Raw genomic sequence first — 12,979 nt, forward strand, 5'->3', positions numbered from 1 at the left:
CACCGTAGTGTTCAGCAGGGGTTTTTTTTTGTTGTTTTTTTTTTAAATGCAGAAAGTTTTCTGTAAGGGTTGTGTCAAGGAGTAGCATTAGGGGATAGAATATATCATTATCTCAAATAAAAACAACAACAGCAACAACAAAAAACATTACGCCTATAGAGAGTCTACATAATTATATAAAAACAAGTTAGTGTGTGAGAATGGTATCTTTCTGTTGATGTGGCAAAGAGAGGGATTCCAGACATGAGTTGAAAAGTGTGCTTGTATAAGCGTGCTAATGACGGATGTGGAGTGTGTCCACTGCCGCTGCTGGGAGAGCCACACCCCCCACACATGACCACTGCCAGTGATGTGTGAATAATCCAGACAGAACAAAAGTGTAGACATAACATTCAGTCCGTGCCTCATTTTACTGTAAGCACACACATCAGAACCTTAAAAACAGTTATGACTATAGATGCAGAAATATTGACTCATGATCGTATAAGCTTGTTAAAGGGTTAGTTCACCCAAAAATTAAAATGATCCCATAAATTACTCAACCTCAAGCCATCCTAGGTGTATATGACTTTCTTCTTTCAGCCAAACACAATCAGAGATATATTAAAAAATATCCTGGCTCTTCCAAGAGTACCCTAGACTTTGAAGCCCAAAAAAGTGCATCCGTCCATCATAAAAGTAATCCATACAGCTCCAGGGGGTAAATAAAGGCCTTCTGAAATGATGCAATGTGTTTTTTAAGAAAAATATAAATATTTCTAACTTTATAAACTGTAATCACTAGCTTCCAGCTACGGCTGTCCAAGCGGTCATGAGAGAGTTGAGTTCCGTGGAAGAATGACTTCTGACCTGAAGTATGATGTAGGACATATGACAAAGGCATAGCATAAGCTCAGGTGAAAACTGACGAACGTGGAAGCACAAAGGGTAAAGCAAAACAAAACACTGGTCATGAATTAGAAGTCTTCCACCGGAACTTGACTCTCTCATGTGTGCGTGGATGGCCTTGGATGCAGTTTGTAAAGTTATAAATATGGATATTTTTCTTACAAAAATGCATCCCCTCCAACTGCAAGAGCAGACGTTGTTGCGTGAAAGCACATTTGAGATGAATATTTTGTAAATAAAGTGGTAAATTATGTTTTTTTGCACAAACAAAGCATTTGCATCACTTCATAAAATTGTGGTTAAACCACTGGAGTCTTTAATGTACTTTGATGATGTCTTTACTACCTTTTTGGGCCTTGAAAGTGGTAGTTGCGTAGACTGCCAATGGAGGGACGAAAAGCTCTCAGATTTGAATAAAAATATCTTTATTTCTGTTCCGAAGACGAACGAAAGTCATACGGTTTTGGAACGACATGAGGGAGAGTAAATGATGTCAGAATTTTCATTTTTGGGTTAACTAACCCTTTAATATTATTTTATCTGCAAGTACAATTTTCTAAAATATACTTTTAAGATTTGAAGTACACTACAAGCGCACATTCTTCTTTTTCATAAAGGATGCTAAGGGAGGTGTTAGTGGTTGCTAAGTTGTTCTGGGAGCCTGGTTCTTACTTACATTTTATCACTGGCCAGGCAAAAACCATATGTCCAATAATTTAGAAAAGTATCAGCACACCTTCCCTCAACAACTCACACTATTTGAGATATTATTCATGATTGTAGCATGTAGAATTAGTCACTAACCTTAGGCATGAGCAATATTAATAGTGATACTTGACTTAGCACACAAACCAATAATGCATTCCATTTTGTTTCAAAGACGCACAGCAGACACTCTGTTTCTGATTAAAGCAAAAGGCCTGCTGCTTTACCTTGGAAGCCAATCAGTGTGCTTTCATTTGCATTAACCATGACAGAGGAAAGATACTTTGATATGTCAGTTTACCCCACACGCTAATGTCATGCCTGTGGGCTGCTTCTGAAGATACTGTGTTTGGTCTGCGGGTCCCACTGATGTCGGTTTCATTTCAGACTGGGGGGCAGCAACAAAACAAAGCACATAATGGCTAGTGCACTAGCACATAACTGTCACTTTGATTTTGTTCTCACAGAGTCATTAAGTCATGCAGGGTCCTTCATCTGCAAGTTTCCCTCCAGCAACAGAAGCCACGCACCCGACCTCTGACCTCAAGCATTCTTAATTCGACCCCTCCCAACCCTCGGACTTCACATTCTCAAGCAGTTTCATGTTTGAGGCTTAAAATAGGATGAACAAAATCCATGTGGTAGAGAATTCTTTCCAAGTTCTCTACAGAATGTTTTGTGCAAATTTTGTGTTTATGTGTCAATGGGTTCTGGAGATGCCTGCGCCAATGGATAATATATGAGATATTGCTTCAGTGTTGGAGCACACTAATTTTCATTCCACTTTGAGCTAATGCTTGTTGACTGTCTTGACATGAGGCAGATCGGGCATTGAGAAACATCTTGGATGACACTCCCAGAGCATCAGTGGAAGATGTCAGATATTTCTCACACTCGATTTATTCTTGCTCAGTTTAGCACACGCTCTCCAAGAGTTTGTAATCTTTCAAAATAGCAGAAGGTTTGATTCCAGTCATTGTTGGCAGCGGGTTGAGTGTTGCCTCAGTCTGTGTGTAATTATATCTTGGCCTTGGTGTTGAGCCGGGCTTGCACTCGAAACATGCCAACGCAAGCACCCCTGAGGTCTCTAATGATATGGGCCGTATCATTCAGATCAGAGAATATCACATATATGAAATTAAACAAACTGGTACAAAAAAACTTTTGTTCAAACGTGTCCAAAACTGAAAGCCCAGGTTTGAATCTGTTGCCGAGTTTGATTTCAGCTTGCCCAGAAAGATGTTTTTTCGCATCCATGGAAAAGCTTATTTCATACTATTAGAAACATGTTTCACATCTGACATACTAAGCACTGGCCAGATCCTGAACGCAGGAGTTGTTGTATTTGTGTGTATGTGTATTGGTGACCGTGTGTCTGCAAGACCTCAGTCAGAGGATTTCTGGGGTTTATGGAATAGTGGTTTTCCAGAGGTGGCTGATGGCAGTGATGCAGTACTGCTGTGGTCTTTGGTTTGTCCTTTGGGGATTTGCACATTCTCTGCACTGCACTGTCTCACAGACACAAAGCCTTTAGCAGAGTGTAAACTAAATTCTGAATGGCTAGGGGTCACCTATAAAGTGAGTTTTTGCTCTGGAGACATAAACCAACTCATTGATCAACAATCTAATCATCCAGTCAACCAATAGATTTAAGAGACAAGTTTACAGTTTATATCAAGTTTAGGCTTACAACCAGTGGCCAGTTGCATAAACTACTTAGACTACTCTTAAAAGTTAGATTTTTTTCCTTCAAGACTGGCCCTAACTTTTTAAAGTCAGTTACATAAAAAGGTAGATTATCTAATTTGAATTGGAAAAGTAAGACTGATGACCTCTTATCTATCTGCTAGTTGGTCAAACTAATTCTTAAGAAACAGTCTTAATGTCACAGAACAAAAGGCAGCAGACAGGTAGTAGAAATATAAGTTTATTTCACAGATGGTATTGAACAACAGGATCTAGATGTAGCAAAGGTGAGTCAAGTAGTTTGAGTGAATCAGATTAAGACTTAGTTGATGAGTAACTTGGATCTCTATTGCAGGTGATACATGGACAGGCTGGAAAGGAACACAGAGGGCATGGAACAGATGACAGAAAACGGATGAAGAGAGACTGGATACACAGAGTTAGGTAAGTCCACAGGTGAGTATCAGGTAAGGAGTCTGTTCGTGTGTGTAAGACAAGACCAGACAACTGACTGCAGGTGGTGAAGGCTTATGTGTGGTGAATGATGAGGAGATGCAGGTGTGGTGAATCAGTATTCCAGGGAGAGTGAACGAGTGGGCAGATCTAGTGATGATGGGCTGATTGGTGTCTGTGATGGTTGCGACTCGTGACAGTACCCCCTCCTCCACGGGCGGCTCCTGATGTCCGGAATGTGCGACGACGGGGCTTACCTTGACCTCTAGGTGCTGGCCGATTGGGATGATCAGAGTGGAATTGGGTGAGGAGATGGATCCAGAACATCATCTTGAGCAAACCAGGATCGTTCCTCAGGGCCGTAACCTTCCAGGTTGATGAGGTATTCTAGTTGACTGCCCAGTCGCCGTGAGTCGAGGATGGGGCGGACCCGGTAGATGACCTCCTCATCAGTCAGTTCGGGAGGAGGAGGTACCTCATCACCACCAGATCCTGTGAGGGGAGAAGACAAGGGTTCAGTGTGAGGTTTTAACAAAGAAACGTGAAATGAAGGTGATATCCTGTAGTGTGGTGGTAAGTTGAGCCTGTAAGTTACTTCGTTGATCTGCCTCTGCACCGTGAGGGGACCTACGTAACGGGGACTCAGCTTACGGCAGGGCAGGTGGAGACGGATGTCACGAATGGATAGCTACACCTTCTGACCAGGTTGGTACTGCGGAGTTGGTGTTCTGCGGGCATCAGCATGTCTCTTGTGTCTCCACACTGCCTGTTGGAGATGCAAGTGTCCTGAGTCCCACACCCTCTCGCTCTGTTGGAACCAATGATCGACAGCTGGAACCTCCGATGGTTCACCGGACCAGGGGAACAGAGGAGGTTGGTAGCCGAGCATACACTGGAGAGGTGTGAGTCCGGTGGTGGATTGCCTGAGGGAATTCTGGGCGCCCAGGGGAGGAATCGGCTCCAGCTGTCTTGGTTCTGGTGGCAGTAGGACCGCAGGTACCTCCCGATTTCTTGGATCTTTCACTCAGTCTGGCCGTTGGTTTGAGGATGATAGCCTGAAGAAAGGCTGACAGACACTCCGAGTAGTTTGCAGAAGGTTTTCCAGACCTGGGAGATTAACTGGGGACCTCGGTCGGATACGATGTCCTCTGGTAGACCGAAGTGGCGAAACGCATGCTGGAAGAGAACTTTAGCAGTCTTGAAGGCAGTGGGTAGGCCCTTCAGAGGATTGAGCTTACGGCTTTGGAAAAGCGATCCACTATGACGAACACACAGGTGTTTTGATCTAAAGGAGGGAGGTCGGTCATAAAATCTATGCCCAGATGAGACCACAGTTGATGTGGGACAGGAAGTGGAACCAGCTTTCCTTCAGGGAGGGGTGTTGGTGAAGGCGCAGACTGAGCAGCTCTTGAGAAATTGGGAGATATCCTGGATCAAGAAGCCCCTCAGGACCTCCTGGCGGAGCAAGTTCAGAGCGGGTAGCTTGAGTGATCTGGTCATCAACGGACACTGGATGGGACTGATTATCATGGCTGGGGGGAGAACTGGCTCTGGAGAGTCTGGTTCAGGGTCAGGCTGATGAAGTCGAGACAAAGCATCTGCTCTGCCATTCCTTTTGCCAGGACGATAGGTGACTGTAAAGTCTAACCTAGTGAAGAAGAGGGCCCATCTGGCTTGACGTGGGTTAAGGCGTTTGGCTTCTTGCAGATATTACAGGTTTTGATGATCCGTGATGACTTCGAAACGAAACTTTGCTCCCTTCAGCCAATGTCTCCATTCTTCTAGCGCTACCTTGATGGCTAGGAGCTCACAATTGCTGAGGTCGTAATTCTGCTCCGCCAGGGATAGCTTCTTGGAAAAGAAGGCACATGGATGGAGGCATGGAGGATCCCCCTGCTGCTGTGAGAGCATCGCTCCGATACCGGTGATGGATGCATCTACCTCGATGTTGAATGGGAGATCTGAATCGGGATGAACCAGGATCAGAGCAGACTGAAAGGCTTCCTTCAGATGGTGGAAAGCTTTTATGGCTAAAGGGGTCCAGGACAGAGACTTGGGCAGGCCCTTGAAAAGTGAATTGAGGGGTGAGCTGAGCAAGCTGTATTTGTGGATGAATCTTCTATAGAAGTTTGCAAATCCCAGTTCCTTGCTGGTTTGGGGCCAGTTCTGAATAGTTTCCACCTTCCTCTGGTCCATCTGGATGCCGTGATGGTCGATGACATACCCCAGAAAGTGCAAAGAGGTGGTGTGGAACTCGCATTTATCTTGCTTTAGGTAAAGGTAGTGTTCTCTCAGCTTGGTGAGGACCTGCTTTACTTGATGATGATGCTCAGCCAGATTCTGAGAATAGATGAGGATGTCATTGATATACACTATGATGAATCTTTGGAGAAACTCCCAGAACACTTCATTCATGTACCCTTGGAAGACAGAAGGTGAGTTGGACAGGCCATATGGCATAACCCTGTATTCATAGTGCCCGGAGGGGGTGACAAAGGCGGTCTTCCACTCATCTCCTTGGTGCACGCGGATCAAATTATATGCGCTCCGCAGGTCTAGCTTAGAGAAAATACGAGCTCCTCGCAGTTGTTCCAGGGCTGCTGGGACCAGAGGAAGAGGATAACGTCTCAGGTTACACATGTAACCATGGTTCCCTGAGAGAGGAACGAGATGCTGCGTTGCCATGGCAACGCTTTGGAAATCCGCCTCAGCGTAAGTGCTCCTGAAGACGTGTACAACTAGTCCAATCGTGATTGGGGCAATGTCATCCTGTGATGTATGCCGGCGGAACGCGGAAGCTATAAAAGAGCTGTCAAACACAGCTGTTTCAGCTACTGATCTGAAGCAAGCGATTTGACAGGCATGCAGGAAGTATGACAGGGGGACGCAGCGTCTTGTTCCCCTCTCAGGGAACCATGGTTACATGTGTAACCTGAGACGTTCCCTTTCAAGGGAACTCGCGCTGCATCGCCATGGCAACTCTTTGGGGAACGAATACCCGCGTTGCCATACTGACAAAATGGCTGTCCTGATGTGAAGCAAAATGGCACAAACTTAGGACATAAGCAATTGGGAACCGGGCGTGACCGGTAGATCCAAACTATAAAATCTAATGAAGGTGTGTGGGGAAGACCAACCCGCCGCATCACAAATATCTCAGAGGGAGGCCCCCGACCATAATGCACAGGATGATGCCATACATCGAGCAGAATGGGCCTTAAAAGGCAGAGGTGAAGGCAAACCGCGCACCTCATATGCCTTTGATATGGCCTCTACAATCCACCTGCTAAGGTTTAGTAGCTGGGCAACCCTTCTTTGGGGGCCCGAAGCATACTAATAACTGGTCTGTTTTTCTCCAGTTAGAAGTCTAGACGACATCTATGGCCCCCTTTGCCAGTAGAGACTGAACCTCCTCCTCCATCACTTGTGTCAGGACGGGGTCCACTACCGTGTTCAAAACTCCATTGAACCTGGGAGGGCGAGACCCAAACTGAAGTCTGTAGCCCTTGCGAATGGTGCGAGTGACCCAGCTTGACACATTTGCTAATTTTTCCCATGCTGGAGGGAAATTCACTAAGGGTACCAGCCTCTCGGGGCTGGCCCTAGCCATACTTGATGGAGCAGGTTGGGTGCCCTGAAGCGCGTCTGCGGCAGGGTTCAACCGTTTTAAATTTTCTACAGGCCTCTCTATTGAGAGCGAACCCCCCAGCGTCACAAGATTGTGCGAACACTGAGTTATGGGTTCGTTGGAAATCGTTGTGCCCCGAAGCGCCGAGGGTGGCGGGGTTAACAAATCGATTTCCTGAGGGCTCCATGAAGGGAGCAGCTGTAATAAGCTCCCGCCCTGGAGGGGAAGTCATCACAACCTCTTTCCCGAAGCCCGTCTAGAGAGAATGACGTTTCTCAGATCCGTCTTCTCTCTTTGGGGCTTCGGTTGAGAGTGTTGCTTCTGCGCCTTAGGTTTTGCAGCGGGCGCTCGAGAGGCAACACTCTCCTTCTGTGCCTGCCGGTATGAGGAGCTCGGCAAATATGGGCGGGGCTGCTTTTTGGCTGCAGCCCCCTGGGATTTGGATTTTAGCGGGATGAACCTCTGAAATGCTGCCGCCTGTTTTTTCGACTCCTGAAATCTCTCAACGACTGTAGAAACAGCGTTGCTGAAGAGACCAGATGGCGACAGCCGGGCATCAAGGAGGAAAGTTCTATCCCTCTCCTTAATGCCCGAGAGGTTCAACCAGAGGTGCCTCTCCGTTGCCATGGAGCGGCCGATGGCATGAGCCGTCTCCTTTGTGGCATGGAGAGATAAATTAGTGGCCCAACGGAGCTCTTTAATATCGTTGGGCCGCACCTCCTCCACCTCATCCATTTCCCTCAGCAGGTCGGCCTGATAAGCTTGTAAAAGTGCCATTGTGTGTAACACAGGCACCGGCCTGACCTGCTGCCATATACACCTTGCCCACCAATGTCCCATAACCATTCTGCTTGAGCCCCACCAGAGATGAATAGTGATGGACGGTGGGGCTCAAAAGCCTAGATGAATATGGCTTATTCCAGGATCTCACCACCTCAGTGTGGAGATCCTGGAAGAACAGCAAACCCCGACATGGAGGTTGTTGTACTGACTGGAGGGAGCGTTCATCAAGTTTCTTTTACTACGCTCCTCCTGTCTCTCGGCCGGCCAATCGATGTTTAATTTTGCCATGGCTCGAGAAACAACCTCCACAAGCTCCTCATACTGTGGTGATTGGGCTGGCGAGTCACCCAAATCACTCATATCACAGTCAATACTAAGTACATCTACCTCCTCAGAAGCAGATGGACTTAGCGTTAAAGGCTCGCACAGGGCGGAAGAAACCACGGAGCGGGCTTCCGGATCCCGGTGTTGAGCACTGGGCCCAGCGGTTGAGGGTTGAGAAAGGGCCGCAGCCGTCTCACCCCCCGCCGCCAGGTCCATTTGCAAACCCCATGACTGCAAGCAGCGAGCTGCCTCAGCAGCCACGGGGCCTGAGCCACGAGGAACGCCAAACTGGCCACTTTCAGAAAATAAAGCCAGTCAGGAGTGGAGCGTTTTGAGTGGAAACGCTTCACAAGCTGGGCAGTCAGCCTTCTCAAAGGCTGAATGTGCATGCTCCGCTCCCATGCAATAAACACAAAACTTGTGTGCATCCCCCTGTGTTATAAAACACTGGCAGGGAGGAATACACATTCTAAAGTTTTGGTTATTGCCTTCACTCGCCATTTTAAATATATATAGATTTCCTACGGGACAAACAACACCAAATAAGACTGAGCAGGGGAGGGGAACCCTGAGAGGGGAACAAGACGCTGCGTCCCCTTGCCATACTTCCTGCATGCCTGTCAAATCGCTTGCTTCAGATCAGTAGCTGAAACAGCTGTGTTTGACAGCTCTTTTATAGCTTCCGCGTTCCTCCGGCATACATCACGGGATGACGTTGCACCAATCACGATTGGACTAGTTGTACACGTCTTCAGGAGTGCTTACACTGTGGCGGATCCCCAAAGCGTTGCCATGGCGATGCAGCGCCAGTTCCCTCGAAAGGGAACTATATTTGACGGTTTGGGAGTTGAGGTGACGATAATCAATGCACGGCCGCAAGCCTCCGTCCTTCATGGCCATGAAGAAAAACCTGGAAGCGGCAGGGGATGTAGATGAATGAATGAATTGTTGTTGTTGATGTATTCCTCAATGGCCTTCTGATGGACAGTGGGTAAACTCTGCCCTTAGGCAGAGTAGCCCCAGGTCGCAGGCCAATGGCCCAGTCCCATGGCCGATGTGGTGGTAGTAATGTAGCCACTTACTGAACAGACCACAGGTTGGACCAGACTGGATGGATTTTGAGAGTGAAGGACTGAAGACTTTATAACAGGAGTTAAAGAGTTCAAAAGACAGGATTCGCTCCACTTCAGGATCTCTCCCGTGTTCCAGTTTATTTGGGGTTGGTGTTGCAACATCCAGCACCATGAACAAGATCTTATCCAGATGTAGGCAGCCGATGCGGAGTGTCAAGGTGGGGGAGAAGTGACTGATGCGACCATGACCCGGCTGCTTTCCTTGGATGGTGTGAATGGTTAATTCTTGGGAGCAATGTTTCCTCCTGACATTGAGTTTCTGGAGTAGTTGGTGAGAGATTAAGTTCCTCACTAAGCTGGAGTCGATACAGAAACACAGATTTGTAGTTAGAACATGTACGGTAGTTCTAGTTAATGGAGCGATTTTGGAAGGAAGTTGAATAGTACTCACCGCTGGGTGTGGTCGTCGAACGGGAGAGTTGGTAAGGATGTGACCTTCTCCCCACAATATAAGCACAGCTGACTGAGTATCCTCCACATGAGTGAGATGATAAGAGTCCACTTGCATCAGTTCTGGTGCTGGAAGGGCGACAGATGGAACAGAGGACGGAGGATGTGCAACGAATAAGGGCAGTGAGCAAGTGGACAGGCACTGAGAAACACGAATAGTCTTTTGAAGGAAGCTCTCTAACCCCATTGAGTCGTCATAGATTACCATGAGTTGGTGAACGTCATTGTTGAGCCCTCGTCGAAATGCTGTGCATTCTCATTCCAGCCACTTGAAGCAGCCAGGGTGTGGAACTGGAGAGCATAAGTGCTGACAGATAGGTTTACTTGACAAAAGTTAAACAGTTGATCGTGCACAGAGAGCTTGGATGCAGTCTGACCAAAAACTTCCTTAAAATGGCAGATAAATTCTGTTAATGATGTGGTTACCTGTGTGTTGGAATTCCACAGGGATTGTGCCCATTGAAGCGCTCTTCCTGAGAGCAGGGAGATAACAAATGCCACTCGAGCTCTGTCGTTAAAGAATTGGTGAGACTGCATCTTAATCCTCCACCTCACTGGTGAATGTCACTGGTCGGGCCATGGGACTGGCAGAGGCAGCAGGCGAAGCAGCGGCTGTTGACGATGTGAGTGATTGACGAACTGCTTGGACTATGTCTGCGAATGGATCGGCAGAATGATCTCCTCCAGTGTTCGTTGAACTCTGCATCTCTCACAGAACAGAAGGCAGCAGCCAGGTAAGTAGAAATATAAAAAGAGTTTATTTCACAGATGGTCTTGAACAACAGGATCTGGATGTAGCAAAGGTGAGTCAAACAGTTCGAGTGAATCAGATGAAGACTTAACTTGGATCTCTATTGCAGGTGATACACGGACAGGCTGGACAGGAACACAGAGGGCATGGAACAGATGACAAAAGATGGATGACAAGAAACTGGATACACAGAGTCAGGTAAGTCCACAGGTGAGTATCAGGTAAGGAGTCTGTTCGTGTGTGTACGACGAGACCAGACAACGGAGTGCAGGTGGTGAATGTGAATGATGAGAAGGTGCAGGTGTGGTGAATCAGTATTCCTAATTTCACGTAACTTCACGTCTGTACAGTGTGTTCAGAGAAACACTGACAACAGAGACAACAGAGCAAACAGAGGGCATAATGGAGATGAAAAGATGGATGTCTATGAAGTAAATGTATCTAATTAATGTAATGTTGAACAAATTAAATACAAACCCGATTCCAAAAAAAGTTGGGACACTGTACAAATTGTGAATAAAAAAGGAATGCAATAATTTACAAATCTCATAAACTTAGATTTTATTCACAATAGAATACAGATAACATATCAAATGTTGAAAGTGAGACATTTTGAAATGTCATGCCAAATATTGGCTCATTTTGGATTTCATGAGAGCTATACATTCCAAAAAATTGGGACAGGTAGCAATAAGAGGCCGGAAAAGTTAAATGTACACATAAGGAATAGCTGGAGGACCAATTTGCAACTTATTAGGTCAATTGGCAACATGATTGGGTATAAAAAGAGCCTCCCAGAGTGGCAGTGTCTCTCAGAAGTCAAGATGGGCAGAGGATCACCAATTCCCCCAATGCTGTGGCGAAAAATAGTGGAGCAATATCAGAAAGGAGTTTCTCAGAGAAAAATTGCAAAGAGTTTGAAGTTATCATAATATCATCCAAAGATTCAGAGAATCTGGAACAATCTCTGTGTGTAAGGGTCAAGGCCGGAAAACCATACTGGATGCCTGTGATCTTCGGGCCCTTAGACGGCACTGCATCACATTACTTTACTGCATTACTTCCAGAAAACATTGTCCGTGAACACAATCCACCATGCCATTCGCTGTTGCCGGCTAAAACTCTATAGGTCAAAAAAGAAGCCATATCTAAACATGATCCAGAAGCGCAGGCATTTTCTCTGGGCCAAGGCTCATTTAAAATGGACTGTGGCAAAGTGGAAAACTGTTCTGTGGTCAGACAAATCAAAATTTGAAGTTCTTTTTGGAAAACTAGGATGCCATTTCATCCGGACTAAAGAGGACAAGGACAACCCAAGTTGTTATCAGCGCTCAGTTCAGAAGCCTGCATCTCTGATGGTATGGGGCTGCATGAGTGCATGTGGCATGGGCAGCTTACACATCTGGAAAGGCACCATCAATGCTGAAAGGTATATCCAAGTTCTAGAACAACATATGCTCCCATCCAGACGTCGTCTTTTTCAGGGAAGACCTTGCATTTTCCAACATGACAATGCCAGACCACATAATGCATCAATTACAACATTATGGCTGCGTAGAAGAAGGATCTGGGTACTGAAATGGCCAGCCTGTAGTCCAGATCTTTCACCCATAGAAAACATTTGGTGCATCATCAAGAGGAAGATGCGACAAAGAAGACCTAAGAAGACAGTTGAGCAACTAGAAGCCTGTATTAAACAAGAATGGGACAACATTCCTATTCCTAAACTTGAGCAACTTGTCTCTTCAGTCCCCAGACGTTTGCAGACTGTTATAAAAAGAAGAGGGGATGCCACATAGTGGTAAACATGGCCTTGTCCCAATTTTTTTGAGATGTTGGTGTCATGAAATTTAAAATCAACTTATTTTTCCCTTAAAATTATACATTTTCTCAGTTTAAACATTTGATATGTCATCTATGTTGTATTCTGAATAAAATATTGAAATTTGAAACTTCCACATCATTGCATTCTGTTTTTATTCACAATTTGTACAGTGTCCCAACTTTTTTGGAAATCAGGGTTGTGTTTACATCTATATAGCTGCTGCAGACTAACAAGCTTGTTGAGCGCATCCCTTTTTCACAGATATTGCTGGAAGTTTGTTGGAAACTTGGTCGGATATGTCAATAACAAAGAATGTAAAACAAGGCACACATTTTTAACAGTAATTTGACAGT

General features: G+C 45.9%; 1 protein-coding gene across 1 annotated transcript in view; it reads right to left on the bottom strand.

Moving 5' to 3' along the window:
- LOC125254249 (anosmin-1-like) overlaps window positions 1-12,979 on the bottom strand; it is a 127,003-nt gene that overhangs the window by 10,576 nt on the left and 103,448 nt on the right. The window lies entirely within an intron of this gene.

Source organism: Megalobrama amblycephala, linkage group LG2, assembly GCF_018812025.1.
Source record: "Megalobrama amblycephala isolate DHTTF-2021 linkage group LG2, ASM1881202v1, whole genome shotgun sequence".
NCBI classification, from domain to species: domain Eukaryota; kingdom Metazoa; phylum Chordata; class Actinopteri; order Cypriniformes; family Xenocyprididae; genus Megalobrama; species Megalobrama amblycephala.